Source organism: Chelonia mydas, chromosome 18 (assembly GCF_015237465.2).
Source record: "Chelonia mydas isolate rCheMyd1 chromosome 18, rCheMyd1.pri.v2, whole genome shotgun sequence".
NCBI classification, from domain to species: domain Eukaryota; kingdom Metazoa; phylum Chordata; order Testudines; family Cheloniidae; genus Chelonia; species Chelonia mydas.
In genome coordinates this window covers 14,557,684-14,574,867 of record NC_051258.2, presented here as the reverse complement: position 1 = coordinate 14,574,867, position 17,184 = coordinate 14,557,684, and the positions used below count along the sequence as shown (strand labels likewise).

Below are 17,184 nucleotides of genomic sequence, written 5' to 3'. Positions count from 1 at the left end.
TGGGGAGGCAGGTGCTGCTGTGTGGGGGGCTGGAGGGGCAGAGCGGAAGGGATCCTTCACGCGCGTCAACAGAGCTCTCTTGCGAACACTTCTCAGATCTCTCTGCTTCAGCCCCAGAGCATTGCTGTGCCCAGCAGGGTGCACACTGCTGCCCAGGAATCCCAACCCCCAACCCTAGAGAGCCACACCGATCCTGCTGAGCCTGGACCCTCCCTGCCACGGAGTGGGCGGGACTTGCTCCCAAGTGCTCCAGAGAACCGTGGCTATCTAACACAGGGGACCTACCTGTGGTTACAGGTGGAACAGGAGGGAATTAATGTTGTCGCATGCCCTGGGAAGTAGGGCCAGTAGTGCCAACCCCAAACATGAACAAATCATGAGCCAGACCTCTCATAGTCATGAGAGCAGTTTAAAAATCATGAGATTAAAGAAATAATAATAATACCGTTCGAGTCCATTTCCTTTCCCTTCCGAGGCCATAGGGTGCACTGGGGTCCCATTTCCCATCTTTTCTCTGCAACGACGAGCGCTTGAAACTCACTTTGTCTATTAACTGAAAGCAGAGAGTCCCCCATGGTCACATGACTCCGAGCTGGGGCTTTATGAAAAACGCCAATTAGCACAAGAGTCCGCAGCACTGGATCAGCAAGAACAAGGGCATGTGAGGAGATGGACTGGTACCCCACACGCTGCGGCAGCTGGAAGACTGTCCGTAGCCATCAGTGCCACCAACTAGGAACTTGGGCCTCCCATCAGGAATACATTAGAGCAGATTTGGGTTTCCTTTAGGGCCTTTCACACTTGATGGGCACACTGATCCCTAGAGGAACCCCCCTGAAGTCAATGTAGTCACACCAGGGATTAGCCCAGTGAGATGCCCATCAGGCAGTGGCTGGTTAGGTGGGATATTCTGCAGCCATTGTACACCTATTCAGCAGCTCACACACACTTGTTCTCCTGGAGGAGGAAGAGTGTTGGCCATGACACCAGTTTTATTTATAACTCTTTTGGAAAGGTGCCCAGGGGTCAAAAGTAGATGGGTGCTTTTCCCTCTGAGTCAGCAATGATCCATTGCTCCCTGCATGATGGACCCATGCTGTCACAGCTGCCTTTGGAATGAGACATCCAAACCCACATCCTGATCCCTGGTGGTCATCACTAATCCCATCCCATTGTTAAATCGGAGCGTGATGTGAGCCAAATTCTAACTTAGGTGATCACACTCCCCTTGACATTTCTGTTGGATATTGTCCTCGCTTCCTGTCCCAAACTGCCATGCAGTGTTGCTGTACAGTGGCTTTGCTCCATGCCAGATGCAATTAGAAGGATGATCATTTGTCTTATCATAGCGCCTATGAGCCCAGTCAGACTGGTCCCCATTGTGCTAGGCGCTGTACAAACAGAAGAAAAAGGCAGCTTCCACCCCAGAGAGGAGCAAAGTGATTCCTACATATACAAGAGCAGCACAGAACCCTCAGATCATTTATACAATTGGTTTTTAATCCCCATGGTCATAATGTTTTTAATTCTGAACACAATCACTAATACTTTCCACTGAGACTGACTCTTCTGCTTAACTACTTCAAAGCACTTTATAGCATGAATTCTGTAAAGCCCATTCATGCATGAGCCTGTGAGGTATTTATTATTATCCTATTTTATACTAGGGTCAGTGACGTAGGCCAACATTTCCAAGAGTAGCCACTAATTCTGGTGGTCTCTATTTTTGGGGTACCCAACTTCAGACAACTCAGGCTGGCTTTCAGTGGTACTGAATACCCCCTCCTCCCATTAGAATTGCGAGTGCTTCCCGCACTTCTGAAAACCAGCTCCAAAGGTGTATCGAGATGGAAACCCCAAAATGGAAGTACACAAATCAGCGGCCACTTTGGCAAAGTGATTTGCTCCAGGTTGTGCAGCAAATCCATGGCAGAGCCAGGACTAGAACCCAGGACTCTTGATTAGCAGTCCTTGGTTCTAACCACTACACATGCCCTTTTCCTTTGGATCAGCAGTGCACTGTCATCAACATTAACTTTCATATGGATGTTCCCAGATCTGGGCAGAAGAGCTCTTGATTTAATGCCCTATATGAGAGTTGTGGTGGTGTCTAGCAGTACAGCACACAACAACACACACTACACTGCAGTGTCAGAGGAGTAAACCCAGCTCTTAGGTTAGGATTTAAACCCACAATGACCCTTTGACTCAGGGGCAAAAGTATCAAATGATTCACAATGATTCTTTTAAATGGAGAATCATTCGCCCTGAAATTCACAGTGAATTTTCTGTTTTTAATTAAAAAGTGCATAGGGCTAATTGTATTACTCCTGCTGGATTTCTGTGTAACCACAAAGGCTTCTTAATGTGGATTGATGGCATAAATCTGTTCTCCCTTGAGGAAAAAAAAAAAGTGAACACAATCCCCTGACATCTATCTTTCTTTCCAGAAATCCCATCTCACTGGACGTTTCCCTAGGCCACTTCCAGGAGAAATGTCTCTATCCATTACACCGGACATTGCACAGCAAAGGGAAGCGAGGTCCGTTCAGATCTAATTACTCCCCCACTTGAATTTATTACAATTATGCCAGGATTAATTGGGAAAGTAAAAAGGCTTAGTTGGGTGATCAATCTTCTTTGAGTTACTTACCTTGTCGTTGGCTAATAACTGTGACATAAAACTGCCCCTCTTTGCTGCATCTCGGAAAATGGATTTCTGTAAAACATCGCGAGGAATTTTTAAAAGGCATTTGAAAGCAGTAAGGAGACAGATTGGATGAGCAGGGGAGAAAGCGCAACTGTGGTGCTTTTTTGCTTTTTTTTTTTTTTTTTTTATAAAATAGAAACCAAAAATTAAGGCTTTTTACATTTGAGGTAGAAAGAGAGAGGCAGATCCTCAGCTGGTGTCACTGGGCATAGCTCCTTTGAAGTCAATAAAAACAATAATTTGCACCTGCTGAGGAAAGGACCCAGATTATTTCTCCAAGTGAATTTGTTTTGTTTTAATGGTAATGGAGGATATCTGCTACAGGCTAGAGCCAAGCATCCTTTATACGATCAAATATATGCAATCTCCTCCACTCATGGCAGCCTGGTACTAGCATCACTTGCTAAAATCCGGCACACCCAGCTTCTGAGTGAACACAGATCCCTGTGCCCATTGAAAACCGGCTGGTTTCTGAGCGATGCCGATGGCTGCCACACTGGAAGCATGCCCGTAATTGGGTTTTGACATTAAAATATCACAACTGCGAGACTTGCCACTGAAGCTTGATGCCCTAACCTCTGCACCCTCCCCCTGCTTGAGTCTCTGAGTGATCCAGACCCCAAGGAAACCCACCAGCTTAAAAAACACCCATATGTCCTGGCATCCTCCACTGCTCTCCTGGAGACACAAATAGGAGGAAGGGGGGGTGAGGAAGCAAAGGTGGTTTTAAGCCACCTTTGTGCCCTTGGGATTCTGAGCTGCTCTGAGAGAAGGTGGAGTGGCCCTAGTACAGATTAGAGGAGCCAGAAGCTACCCCACCACCCAGACTCTCCCTAGTGGTATGCTCTAGGCCAGAGGGTCTCAAACCGTGGTCTATAGACCAAGAGTGGTCCATGAGCTCCATTCAGATGGTCTGCAGAGAGTTCCCGCTAAGGTGCGTGCCTGGGTGACCGTTCCATGTTGCATCTGCCCCAGTCAAGTTTTCCCGTGGCCCCTTAGATCAGTTCCACAGAGACAGATGGGAGCAAGGCAGGCCACAGAAATGGTGTCAACCTGATTGTCCTGCCAGTCTCTCAACTTCAAAGCCCGTTGGTCCTTACTGACAGCTCGGGTGACTGTGTTACCATTTTTCCCTCATATCAATGGAAGAAGTGAAACCCGTGCAGAGGAGCCAGCACAATGCACCACTTTGGTCCCACTTTAGCCCTACTTGGAGATCTTCCACAGGCCCTAAATGGTGCAAGGCCCTTAGGACTGAACTGCTCTGACAACAGACTCTGCACAGATCACCAAGGCCCAGCTGTGAAACCCAGCTGTGGCTGTAGGAGGAGATACATAGGCAGCCACCAGATGTAGAGATTTGCTGGAGGGTTAGGTCAGCTGCCCCAGCATCTGATGGCCAAGTTGGCAGACATCACAAAGGAAAAAAAAAAACCCTGCATTTGGGAGCCTCTGTCTAACAGAAAAACATTGAGGGTTCTGGGAAGCAGGTTTCAAGTCGAAAGAGACGAGATTAAGATTCAGGGCATGCAGGATTTGTATTTACACAAAAAATGAGCGAGAAAAAACAGAGGGTTTGAGAATCCCGTTTTCGGGCACTGGGCAAGATTTGCGAAGCTGCTGCCATGCTGGAGCTGTGCCACCGGCCCCCCAGACACTGGAGTCCCCTTACAAAAGGTTTGAAGTGCTCAGCTGAGCTGCGGGGCTGGAACGTGCATGCGCCTGAGGGGAGTTGCCAGAATCCGTTTCATAGTGAAAGGCAGGATTTATTGGGCCAGACTGGGAGGGAGATAGAAGCTTGTGTGTTGAATTTTATCCAAACTGTTAATGCAGCTGTTGCCGGTCCCATTACTGGGGGAGGGAGGAAAGCATTAAAACTACCACCTCTTAAAAGATTTTTTTTTTTGTACTTAAAGAAAAAAAAATCAATTTTCTGAACACTCACATGGCATAACTAGGAAATATTTTAGTCTACTGGTGCCAAGATAAAGGAAGCCAATGCAGGGGCGATATCACCATGCACTGCAAGCCCCTAATGCTTTTTCCTGCATTCATTATTACACACACACACACAAGTAGGGTTTTCAGAGGGAATTAACCTCTTTCTGGCCGCTGCTGCCACTTTGAATTACAGCCTCCTCTGCCCGCTGTCCCAGCAACAGCTCAAGGGATTTCCCAGCTGGCTGGTCAAGGCCAGCGTGGGTTCCGTCCGCACCTTCTGCTCTCTGGCTCTTCACTCACTGTTGCTAGGACCCAAGGTCAACACTTCAGAAGTGACTACTCATTTTGGGTGCCCAGGGGCTTGATCTCCAGGAAGTGCCACGCACGTAGCCTCTGAAAATTGGGCCCTCTAAGGGGCCCCCAAGTTGGGCACCCCAGAAGAGAACAGAAGCTCCCCTCATTGATTTCAGTTTCTTTGGCCCTTGGCTTGTGCGTGTCACAACTCGAACTCTGTGCTGGTCTCATACATTCTTAGAGGAAGTGCAAGCGCCATCCAATGGCAGAACCAGGTTCTTCCCCATCCCTCCCCCCAGGAGGCTCCTGTTGCCCTCACTCCTTAGGGCCTTCCTACTTCAAAGAGAAAAAACAGACTACTGCCTGGCTTCAAAGTTGAGCTCGGAGCGGACCCCCAGGGACATGGAGGTGCCACAGGCGAGAGCACGATCCCTGGGGCACTGTCCCAGCCCTGATGTTCATCTGATTTCTTGGTTAGTTTGGCAGGAGCCTGACTCCAGGAGGCAGAGCCCCTCCGACTCTGCAGAAGGAGCAGCATGGCAGTGGGCACAGGTGAGAACTGACTGTCCTTGACAGGAGATGGCGAGAACACCCTCGGGAAACTCAGCTGCTTATACTCACAGGCAGGAATCATCTGGCCTGTCCGTGGGGCAGCTGATGATCAGGATAGGGGCAGCCTTGGCTTTGCAAAGCTGTAGCTGTTCCTCCTCTGAGTTCGGGTGATCTGAGCGGGGCGACAGGGGGAGACTGCACAGCTCCCAGCTGGGCTGAAGGGAAGGTATTTGCCCCCTTCTGGTGCCTGCGGTATATCTAAAACGAGGTCTAACCTCCAGCTGCCCTTACACTGAGGCAGACCCCTCGCCACCTAGACCCCTAATACTGAACGGCACATGCGACCTGGTCAGAATGAAAGCAGGGAACAGACTGTCCCAAGAAGAGAGGAGACCCCAGGAAACTGGCAGTCAACCCTTGTTCCCAGCCCAGATGCCTGTGCCCAGCCCTCTTACCAGAGGTGATATCGGCACAGAGGGAGAGAGGGTGGCTTGTGACTAAGGCACAGCCCTCAGGCAGCAGGAAACCCAGGTTCTATTCCCCAGCGAGTCACATCCCCTCCCTTTGCCCAGCTGTAGAATGGAGATGCTGTCAGGGGGATGGATTCGGAGGCAAAATTCACTGGTCCCTTGGATGGATGATGTTAGAGACATGCAAACTATTATCACTAACTAGGCCAGAACCTAATCTGACACTGCCCCCTTCTTCCCAGCCAGTTATCCAAGAGTTACTGCAGCCTACCCCCTGCAGAGGGCCTTTCGCTGAGCACGCTTTGTGATTCTCCAAAACAACTAGGAACTCCAGACTTGGGTCAGCAGGTTTCTCCATCAAATACGGTGTCTGCGGTCCCTGGATGGAGCTGGCGGTGGTCTGTGGGAGCCCAGAGGCAGCTGGCACCTCCAGGCTTCACTGCTTTTGTCCACGGAAGAAGTGAGGCGCGCCTTGCATCCTGGCTATGAGAAGAAATGCCCAAGGCAGCACGCTGGCCCAGTGGCACAGACGCATCCTTCATCCTGACACGGCTCTTCTCCTATTCCACACTGAGTCTTTGTATATTTCCACTCATAGCCAGCGCGCGTTCTTTCTGGTTTGTCTGACAAAACTGCAGCAGGGCAACCCACATGGAATATGGAAAATACCAGAAAATAAGCTGACGTGACATTCTTCAAATATTGTCGTGGCACTTGGCGTCAAGGTAGGGTAAAGCCTTGGACTCTGTTTGCAGGTTCTTTTGAAACTGGTTCTATCTTAGCACGTGCCATGAGCACAGGAACACACAAACGCTGCCCCAGTTTAACTACATTGGTTGGTATTTAAAAAAAAAAAGTCACCTTTTTAGTGAATTCAGTGCAATTGCGTGTTTCGACAAGGTCTCTTGTCCTGATTGGAGCCTCTGGGCACCACCGCAATATAGATATGGAGTAATAAAGTATATTTCAGCTTTCAGAGTAGCAGCCATGTTAGTCTGTATTCACAAAAAGAAAAGGAGGACTTGTGGCACCTTAGAGATCATTGCAAGTCCCAGGAGGTTCAAAATCATTCAGCCTTGAGCTTCAAGCTCTGCATTGTCACACCCAAGCCATTAGAGAGCCCCGCCCCTAAGCATTAGTCAGCCACCTGGGGGGTATGCCTGCTGCCCAGGCTAGTGCACAGGGTAGCTGCATTGTCAGGATTCCTCATCCCTTCCCTTATCAGCGCTGTCCCTAATGCAGGCCCTGGCCTGGGGTGAGTTACCAGACAGGGGATGTTACTTGCACCAGGCAAGAGGGAACCAGTGCTGGGAAATATCGTAAGGAACAATTAATAAGTGAAATGAACAAACTTAGTGCCACCTGCTGGCCCCTCCATTTACGTCCTAATTCTGCTGGGTGGGGGCCGGGACAGAGACACAATCGAGCTATTAAAAAAAAACAAACAAACAAAAAACGCCACTCGCCACACGTGCAGCAAACGTTGAGGTGCTTACACCGAAGCTCGTTTGCTCAGTGCTGCAGCTCACGTGCAGCCAAATAAACTAAATTCTGCGGGTGTTCGTAGCTAGAGGCCTCCTGTAGCTTCATGTGGAACGTTGAAACCAGCAGGTCAATTTCTGGAATGATTTTCATGCCAGTCAGGAGGTGGTCCTCAATAGCCAGCTCTAAAGACTGAAGTCCCCCTCGTAGCCACGGAACAAGGACAGTGGCAGAGCAATTGTTTCCACCAGCCCAAACCAATGTGTCTCCAGTCTCGTCTCAGGATGAAGGGGTAATCCATTTTAATCCTTGGCTTCTGCTGAGCTGGCCAGTTGCAATGGTGGGTTTGCTTGTGGCATGGATACACATCTCCTGGGAACTGGGCTGAGACCCACTTAACTAAATTCACCCAGCTGGTAACAATTCTCACTCCTTCCTGAGCTGGATCTGAACCAGGGACCTAGCCTCAGTGTCTCTTGCCCAGGACATAGGGCTAGCAGCCAAATTTGATAGTTAAACTAGAGAGGATCAGGCTAGTTTTCAGCTGATGCCACCAGGATGAATGTTTGCCACTGCAGTGTGACGCTTTTCCAAATCCGTTATCTGGGATTTCCCCCATCACTTGTCTCACCTGCACCTGGGATCAGGAGGTGGTCAGGCCACATGCAAAACCATGGGAGTTCTCTGGACAAACCTGGACAGCGCCCTATGACACCTAGGAGGTGTCAGGATCTGATGAGAGAGAGCAGGAGACCCGTTTCTGAGGCTACTCCGTGTCTCCTGCCATAGGGGATAGGGCCCCAACGTAATGAGAAATTGTTCCTAGGAATTCTCACTCCAAGTAAAATGGTCAGAACAGCACTTGTATAAAAGCAAGTTTGCACCTGGATTGCATTGTCTTGCAGAAGCAAAATACCCCCGTTAGCCTGCAATAGATGAGGCAACATGTGAGCGTTATCCATCCCAGTGAGAGAAGTAAACCGGATCAAACGCACTGAAGATCAGTTCAAATCAAAATGGATGCCGCCTCTCTGGGGATTCCATACACCCCAAGCAAGCCCTTAGGAGTCCAGCTGTTTTCTCTTGCTCTAAACACCCACCCTCCCTGCAGTTGGTCTAATTTAATCCAGTAATTTGGCCAAGGAGGAACTGAGTGGCAGGAAAGATAAATGGCCTCCCGGAACCCATCAGCTGGCTGGAGAGAGGCCCCCACTGAGCTCTCTGGGGAACGATCCCTTTTCTGTGGCTTCTGTCTGCAGCATCCACTGCAGAGGTTTCAATCCAAATCAAAAGTCCATTTGCCTCAGAAAGTGATGAGGGGGGGGGAAACCCTGGGAGAAAGGAGCGAGTCAGCACCACGCGATCCAGCTGCCTGCCGCTGCGCCGGGGCTGAGCTGTAGAGACAAACCGCCACCCCTCCAGGCCAGCCCTCCCCTCTCTCAGAGGCCCAGGGCCAGACCCTCAAAGGTCTTTAGGTGCCTAAGTCCTATTGCACCCTGGGTTTAATCGTGCCAATAAAATCGTTTGGCATGATCTGAATCCCAATCTATCTAAAGCAATTGGATGGCCCTGCTACTGCAGTATCTGAGCCTCTCAGCCCTGGGAGGTGGAACTTCTCTGCCAGCCCCATTTACACACGGATGGGTTTAAAGCTTGTTATAAATGGGCAACAAAGAGGTTCAGTGACTTGCCCAAGGTGATGCAGGAAAATTTGTACTAGGGCAGGGAACTGAACTCGGCTCACCTTAGTGCTAGCCTGGCTCCTTATCCACTGGGCCATCCTTCCCCACCACACCCTGTTCCAGCTGCTAGGAGGAAAGGAGCTCTCAAAACACTAGAGGAGACCAGCATTGTGAGGCTCAAAGAGCCGTGGTGATTAAAGACATCACTGATAAAAATCCGCTGGAGACCAGATGTCTTCCCCCCTTGGCTTAAAGCATTACCGCTCACTGGGTGCAAAGGGGCAGCGAGCGGTTGGTTACCAGCGCAGTGTCGAGGGGCCTAGTTCTCAGCTGCAGCCAGGCCCAGGGACTGGAATAGTGCCATTTCTCCAGAAGATAGTGCAGGCTCCATTCGCTCAAATCCTCTGCTATCTGCAGCATGGTCATGTCCCCTGGCACATGTTACCTACTTAGCAAGTCCCTGGGTTTGCGGAAAGCCCCATTACCTAAGGTTATTCCTCATCCCCAGCCCATTAGGATAATCAAGGATTGTGTGCATTGCAAAACCCGATCTAGCGTTGTGCCCTGTGTCTTTTACAATCTACGGTTTTAAACAAACAGCTCTAAGGGGGGAAAACACCTACACTGTGCACCTGCCCTGCTTTGCCAGCTGCACCTCACGAGCTGAAATAGCCAGGGACAGTTCCAGCAGAGACTTCCTCTTCTAGAGCAGTGGTTCGCAATCTTTCCAGGCTACTGTACCCCTTTCAGGAGTCTGATTTGTCCTGCGTACCCCCATGTTTCACCTCACTTAAAAACTACTTGCTTACAAAATCAGACATAAAAATACAAAAGTGTCACAGCCACACGGTTACTGAAAAATTGCCCCCTCTCTCATTTTTACCATATTATAAAATAAATCAAGTGGAACATAAATATTGTACTTTCACTTCAGTGTATAGTATATAGAGCCGTATAAACAAGTCAGTGTATGAAATTGTAGTTTGTACTGACTTTGCTAGTGCTTTTTATGTCGCCTGTGGTAAATGTAGGCAAATATCTAGAGGAGGGGATGTATCCTCCGGAAGACCTCTGCATATTCCCAGGGGCGCACAAACCCCTGGTTGAGAACCACTGATGCATTCCTGGACCTGCTATAGACCCCAGCCTATACTTGATGGGAGGTACAGTGCCATCTTCTGGTGAAGAGGAAACATTGCACCAGGAAGTATTCATCCTCACATAACCTTATTTGTGTTTCAGAGTAGCAGCCGTGTTAGTCTGTATTCGCAAAAAGAAAAGGAGGACTTGTGGCACCTTAGAGACTAACCAAAAATTATAATTCCTAGGAGCCCTTAACCCTTTCTCTTTTGGGTGTCAGTTTTCCAACCAAAAATGGGGTTTTCGCTTTCCACAGAGGTTCCAGACTCACTGGGGCGGGCGTAGCCTGTTTTTACGGCGGACTGACTGCCTTTACAACAGGGGTCTTCTGTCACAGCCTCTTGATGTCAGAGGTTCAACTCTGCATAGAGATGCAGAAGCATTTTGCTGAATCACCCTGTGTCCAGAACAGGTGTGTCCAGTTAGCTCCAATCTAAGAGGCTAAGGGCAGCCTCTCTCTGAGGCAGAGGGAGCAAGAGGCCAAGAGAAAATATTCAGCAGGGAAAACTCTAGGGAACAACCAAGCTTAGGGAGAAAGCTTTGGCTGAGGCTGTGATTTTTCTGGATTCTTAGACAAATAATAGAGGCAAACCCCACAAAGGGGATACGTCTGGACTGTTTCCTGTGTCCATCACCTCCAGTCACAGCATGCTGGAAACCCGCCCTGCCTACAGTCAGCCATGTGGAATCTGACCACTCTTAGATCAACGGTCCAGGGCATCACCCCTGAAATCTAGCATCAGCTATGAATGTGCTGCTCAGGAATGCGTGGGAAGGATAGCTGCCTTCATTGCCAAAATATCCCAGAGCTGCTCCGTACAGGGAGCCACCACAATCCCAAGAGTTAATGACCAGGGCCAAGAAGGTGAAGTCCTCCTCACAAGCTACATCTGGGCAAACACTGCCTGGTCCCCCCACTCCACTCCAAGGTGAAATGCCCACTTGGGTGCAGAGTGCATCCCCTCTGCTACTGTGGTGAATCAGGCCCCACGGATCTCAGTTTGGGTCTCTGCCAACCGGCGGCATCCATCTAGTTAAGGGTTATGTAGTGGTTGAATGGTGTGGCCAGATATCCATTTAGGAGTAGCTGGTTGAGACACCAAACTCATTTCAACCATGACACAAGCCAAGAGTGAAGCTGAAAGGCATGTCTACACACAAAAGTTAATCTGAAATAAGGTAGCGTACGAATTGAAAGTGAATTTAACTACTCCTGGCTAACTCCACGTGTTGACACTCTAATTCTGGAATAACCACGCCAAGACCATGGGGTCCTGGTCTATGACATAGCCTAGGCACTACAATAATACAAATAATATTAATAATAAAAGTGCCTCATCCCAAATTAACTTAATCCCATGTTTATTCTGGAATCAGAACGTCCACACCAGGAGTTAATCAGGAATAACTCTCTGTGTAGACAAGCCCTAAGACTCCAGAACTGAAAAGCCAGTGCACTAACCTACTGTTCTACCCCACCTCATCCTCCAGTTCCCTGGTCTCTCAAAGCCACACTGGATCCCATCCCAACTAAGAACTAAATTCTTGCACCCTCCCTGTTTTTAGCCACCACCCCAGGTTCACATTGCTCCCAGGAGAACATTGCTGGAGAACCCTATAGCTCTGTTAGTGTAGGTGCGAGGGTATCTGCACAAAGAAGTAATCTTGCAATATGTCCTAAACACAGCCAGATACAGTGTATGTCTACACAGCAAACAGGAGGTGTGATCCAGATTAAAGTAGTTAGGTAGGTCTACATGTGCTGCAGTCACGCCCCTCAATTTCAGAGTAGGCCTAGCCAGAGGCTCATCCTGATCTCCAGTAGCAGGGAGTTCCCCAGCAGAGGGCCCTCCACCAAAGACATCCAGCCCTGGCCCCCAGGACTCTCACCCTGGGGACCACCCACCAGCTGGAGGCTTTAGAAACTGGATGTTGCAGCTGACTGCCTCTAGCAGGCGGGGGGTGGGGTGAGTGCCCCTTTGTAGCAGGTGTGCACATGGGCTCCCCCTGCAGGACACAGGGGGAGCGGGGAGTCGAGGCGAGGTGTGGCTGCCCAGTTAGGAATGTCTCATTTTACCGCAGGGAGCGGGCAGAGAGCCAAGGAGCCGAACACATCGCTGTTAGTGCAACAGGGCTCGGGGAGCCAAGACTCCATAGATTGTGCTGTCTACTTCGGGCCTGTCAGGGGAAAGCGCATTCCCACACTTCTTGGCACCCTTTGGCAGCCCCTTTCAATTAAACGAATTGCTCCAGTGAATTTACTCCCTGTCCATTAGGCCCATCTGACTCAGGCTCTCGCTGTCTGTCCCTTGCTCCAAGAAGGTTCATTTGTGAAATTGGTTTAAGAAAATGAGGATTGACTGCGCCAGAGCCGCCCCTCCTCCTCCCCCCGCCCATAATACACCACGTCTTGCAGCCTCTGCAGGATTCGCATCTTTAGCTCTCAGAGAGCAGAGCCTCGCGACACGGATGATGCAACATTCAGAGCGGTGGGGCTCTCTGAAATGATTCTCGTCACCATAGGCAGAAGGGCAGAAGTGGCTAAATTCATCCACAAAGTCAATGGAGACATACTAGGAATGAACTCTGTCCATTACAATTTATAAGGCCATGCTCCCCCCTGTCATTTACACCAGTGCAGGGCTGGTGCAAAATGGTCTGTCCCCAGTCCCGTCCCCTCCCCGGATCTAGTAGTGTTGCACTTCCTTTGTGCACAGGTGTAAGGCAGTTGAGAATCAGGCAGACTCTCGGATCCCAAGGGAAATATATATTATGTTTTTTAAGTCAAGCAGTTTCCCAGTTACACAGCTGTTAAAAAAAAAATCCTCATTTTTTTGTGTTCATAAAGGTTTCTTTGTCAGCAGCTCAAAAACAGCTGCTCCCAGAGCTCCAGACATGTTCAGACACATAATCCTCACTGAGGAGGCAGGCCATATACAAGGCAAACCAATCTCGGTTAAGATCTTAAAAATGATGAACTCTGAAAACCAAAGCTGTAGTCAAACATGCATGACTGACTACAGACCTCTGTACATCCGCTGATGCAGGTCAGACACACACACCTAGGACACAAAGAGGCACCAAGTCTTTCTTGCCCTGTTTTTTTTAAATTATTATTATTTCCCTCTATTTTAGGCCCCAATTCAGCAGCCCACCCCTATTCCAAGCACTTAAGAATATGTTTAAGACACACGCTGCAGTATTTTTCTGAATTGGAACCTCAGTGAATCACAGAGCCCAGGAGGTAGTGTGAAGGAACGGTGCCCTGCCCAGAAAGGGCCAGGGTAGGGCTGGGAAGGTTTCCAGTTTCATTGGCTCTTGTTGCTCTTCCCTTCATTCGCTAACTTTAACACCCTCTTCAGACAGGCTATAGGCTGAGGCACATTTGTCTGCCCTTTTTACCCCACTTTGAGCACTGATCCTTATTCATAGATTTAAGGCCAGAAGGGACCAATGTGATCCTCTCGTCTGACCTCCTCTATAACACAGGCCATAGGACTTCCCTTAATTAATTCTTGTTTGAACTAGACCATCTCTTTTAGAAAGGGATCCCAATCCCGATTAAAAAATGGTTAGCAATGGAGAATGCACAACCACCCTCCGTAAATTGTTCTAATCGTTAATTGCCCTCACGGTTAAAAATGTGTGACTTATTTCCAGTTCGAATTTGTCTGGCTTCAGTCTCCAGCCTTTGGATCTTGTTATATTTGTGTCTGCTGGATTGAAGAGCCCTCTATTATAACATTTCTCTTCTCCAGGTAGGTACATAAGGACTGTGATCAAGTCACTGCCAAACCTTCTCCTGGTTAAGCTAAACAGATTGAGCTCCATGGGTTTATCACAACCAGGCATCTTTTCTACACTTTTAATCATTCTCGTGGCTCTTCTCTGAGCCTGCTCCAATTTATCAACATCCTGCTTGAACGCTGAGCAGCAGAACTGGACACAGTATTCTATCAGCAGTCTCTAGGATGCTTGAGACTAAGCAAGGAGAATAAGGGTCATTGTCCCCATTTCATAGATGGAGAAACTGAGGCACCAATGCCATATAGTCTCCTCCTCAGTAGTCCCATGTTTGTTAATCTAAGGCTCGCATCAACCCTTTTGGCCACAGCATTGAACTGGAAGCTCATGTTCAGCTGATTATCCACCATGATGCCCCAAGTCCTTTTCTCAGTCACTGCTTCCCAAGATAGAGTCCTCAAAGAATTGTCTACATTCTCTGTTTGTAGATGTACGACTTTACATGTGGCCCCATCAAAAGGCACCCTGTTTGCCTGGGCCCAGCTTACCAAGTGATCCAGATCACTGTACCAATCAGTAACCTGCCCTCTTCGTTATTTACCCCTCCCTCGATTTTTGGGTCATCTGCGAACTTGATGAGTGATGCTTTTGTGTTTTCTTCCAGGTCATTGTCAAAAGTGTTAAATAGTGTATGGCCAAGAACTGACCCCAAGCATTAGAAACCAGAGGCCATGTTTTGAAGTGTCTGGTCAGAGCAGAATTCAGCCCCCTGGATAACAAACCTTAAAAAAATCACATCACCCTAGTTTCTGTAGTACTTCTCCCCATTCCACTTCAATTCTGGCATGCTTTTAGTAGCCGCTCTTGGACAAGCTACTATACCTTGAAACCAACACACTACACCATTCAGAAGCAGCTTGGAACCCACCAGCTTTCCAGGCCCAAGAAGTGGTCATCTCCAACTCTAGCAGAGCGTGAGCCATCAGCTGTTGAAGCCATGTCAGAACTGAAGCGGAGGTCAAGGGTAAGAAGAGGGGTCAGAATGGTGCACTCTCTCACAGCCTTACCCTACACTTTGAGACTAAACTTTGCCCAGCACTGGTCCTGGACCCAGAGGTCAGAAAGAAAACATTATGTTTCTTGCCTACAACAGTCAGAAATAATGAATTGGCATAGGAAACCTCTTAGAGGTTTTTAAGGCCCGGCTTGACCAAGTCCTGGCTGGGATGATTTAGTTGGAGTTGGTCCTGCTTTGAGCAGTGAGTTGGACTAGATGACCTCCTGAGGTCTCTTCCAACCCTAATCTTCTATGATTCTGTGAAGAAGCAGACCTGCTCCTCTCATATTGGGGTCTGCTGACAGAGGTCTTGGCATGAGTTTCGCCCTGTCTGGGCAAGCCTAGAAAAAGATCTCTCAGTGCAAAGTTTTTCCACCTCTGTTGGGGTATTTCATGTTTTCTTTGCTAGGGAGAATGGCAGAAGACTGGTCCCTGGGAAGATGTGACTCCTCTTTCAGAGGAAGTGGGTTTTAATAAGTGCTTTCCTTGGGTCAGCCAATGGCATAGTCATTCCCCCCATTGGTGCTGGAACAAGGGGTGCTGCAGCACCCTCTGGCTTGAAATGGTTTCCATCATATGCAGGGTTTACAGTCTGGTTCAATGGCTCTCAGTACCCCCAATATAAAAATGGTTCCAGCCCCCCTCCCCCATCCCTGAAAAACTGGAAGAAAAATTGAGGCTGAATTTGCAGAAGGGAGGCAGAAAAAGAATGTGCAATTAAACCAACAAGGCAAGCCTGACACAGGAGAATTAATATGGCTAAAGTAAAAGGCTGGCTTGAGACTCTGGCAGCTTTAAGGCTTCTATGAAATGAAATGCAATAAACTTTAGCAAGAGGAGCACAAAAACAATGCCAAGAAGCAGTAGATAGATATTACTCACACGGATGGAGATACTGACCTGCCATCATATTGCTATTTCACCAAGGAAGAAACAAGGATCCCAGAGAAGAGACCAGTCAAGTAACTAATGCCCTGACTTAATGGCATCCAAGAAGCCTAAGGAGAAAGGGGAAGATTGTAAGAAGGCTGCTTAGCCTCAGTTCACCTGCTTAGCACAACTGGAGATACAAAATAAAACAGATCCCAGGAGGGAAAGTTCTATTAAGATAGAGACTCTGTCCCAATACGTGCACAGGAAACCGCCTCCCTTCCACACCTTACTCTGAAGCTTCCTCAGACACCAGAAATGTCTTTCATCCAGCTATTACTTATCCCTGTAACTCCCACTTTGCTGAGGAAATGGCTTATCCTTTATATCCTGCTTCCTCTCCCAGCAGGCTTCACTCTCAATCATATGCCCCCACCCGGGAATGCCATCCCTCCAGAACAGCTGGCCTTAAAGGGCCTAAGACCATGTAAGAGGAATGCTGAGCTGGGCCAGAGCTGTAAAGAGCCAGTGGTCTGTTACAAAGACTTTCTGCAGTGCACTGGATGGTCACGAGGCTTCACTGGGTTTAGTATTGGTGGGTGCAGGAGAGCAGTTATTTCTTTTTGGTTACAGGAGTTCACTGCAATGGAATCCATTGGCCAAAGAGCAGCAAGCAGCTGGTCAGCGATTGCCAAGGAACTGGGACTGTGGGGAGGAGTAGGGTTGTGGCAACAGGCCAGGTAGGTCCTGGTGGGGTTGGGTTTGGAGTACGTGTCCAGCAGGCCCAAGGTGTTTTCAAAAGGCACAACTGCACTCACTGACAGAAGTTAATTCAGTTCTTGGTTGCTGATGAAACCTGCCCCCAAAGCTCCACCCGTACAACTTCCCACCCGGCAGGATACCAGGTGACAACATATGCAGCCAGTGAAATACAAGCCAAATTCATTGCTTCTTCTGAACAAGTTCTCAATGGCCGGTTAGCGAGCTGGAGGGTGGGGCACTACTAAATAGCAACTTCTTGGAGGCAATGAATCCTCCCATAGATTCCAAAGGACAGTCTTGATTTTGATGGGTCCCTGGCCTGCTCTCATGGAAATCAATGGGCACTTTGCTATTGACTTTATCGGGAGCAGGATCAGTAGTTTTATGGGCTGGGTAGAGGACCAAGTGTGTCTTTATTGGAAAGGATCTGGTTTGCAGTTCTCCAGTAACCCATAATCATCAACGATGGAAGCCTGGCTG

The 17,184-nt window shown here is 48.7% G+C and overlaps 1 long non-coding RNA gene across 1 annotated transcript; it reads right to left on the bottom strand.

The window, feature by feature from the left end:
- Window positions 1-507: 507 nt before the first annotated feature.
- On the bottom strand, window positions 508-16,067 carry LOC122463273. Its single transcript, XR_006286463.1, has 3 exons — window positions 15,973-16,067; window positions 2,654-2,719; window positions 508-553 (listed from the first exon to the last, which is right to left on the bottom strand). It is a non-coding gene; the product is annotated as an uncharacterized LOC122463273 (long non-coding RNA).
- Window positions 16,068-17,184: the final 1,117 nt, after the last annotated feature.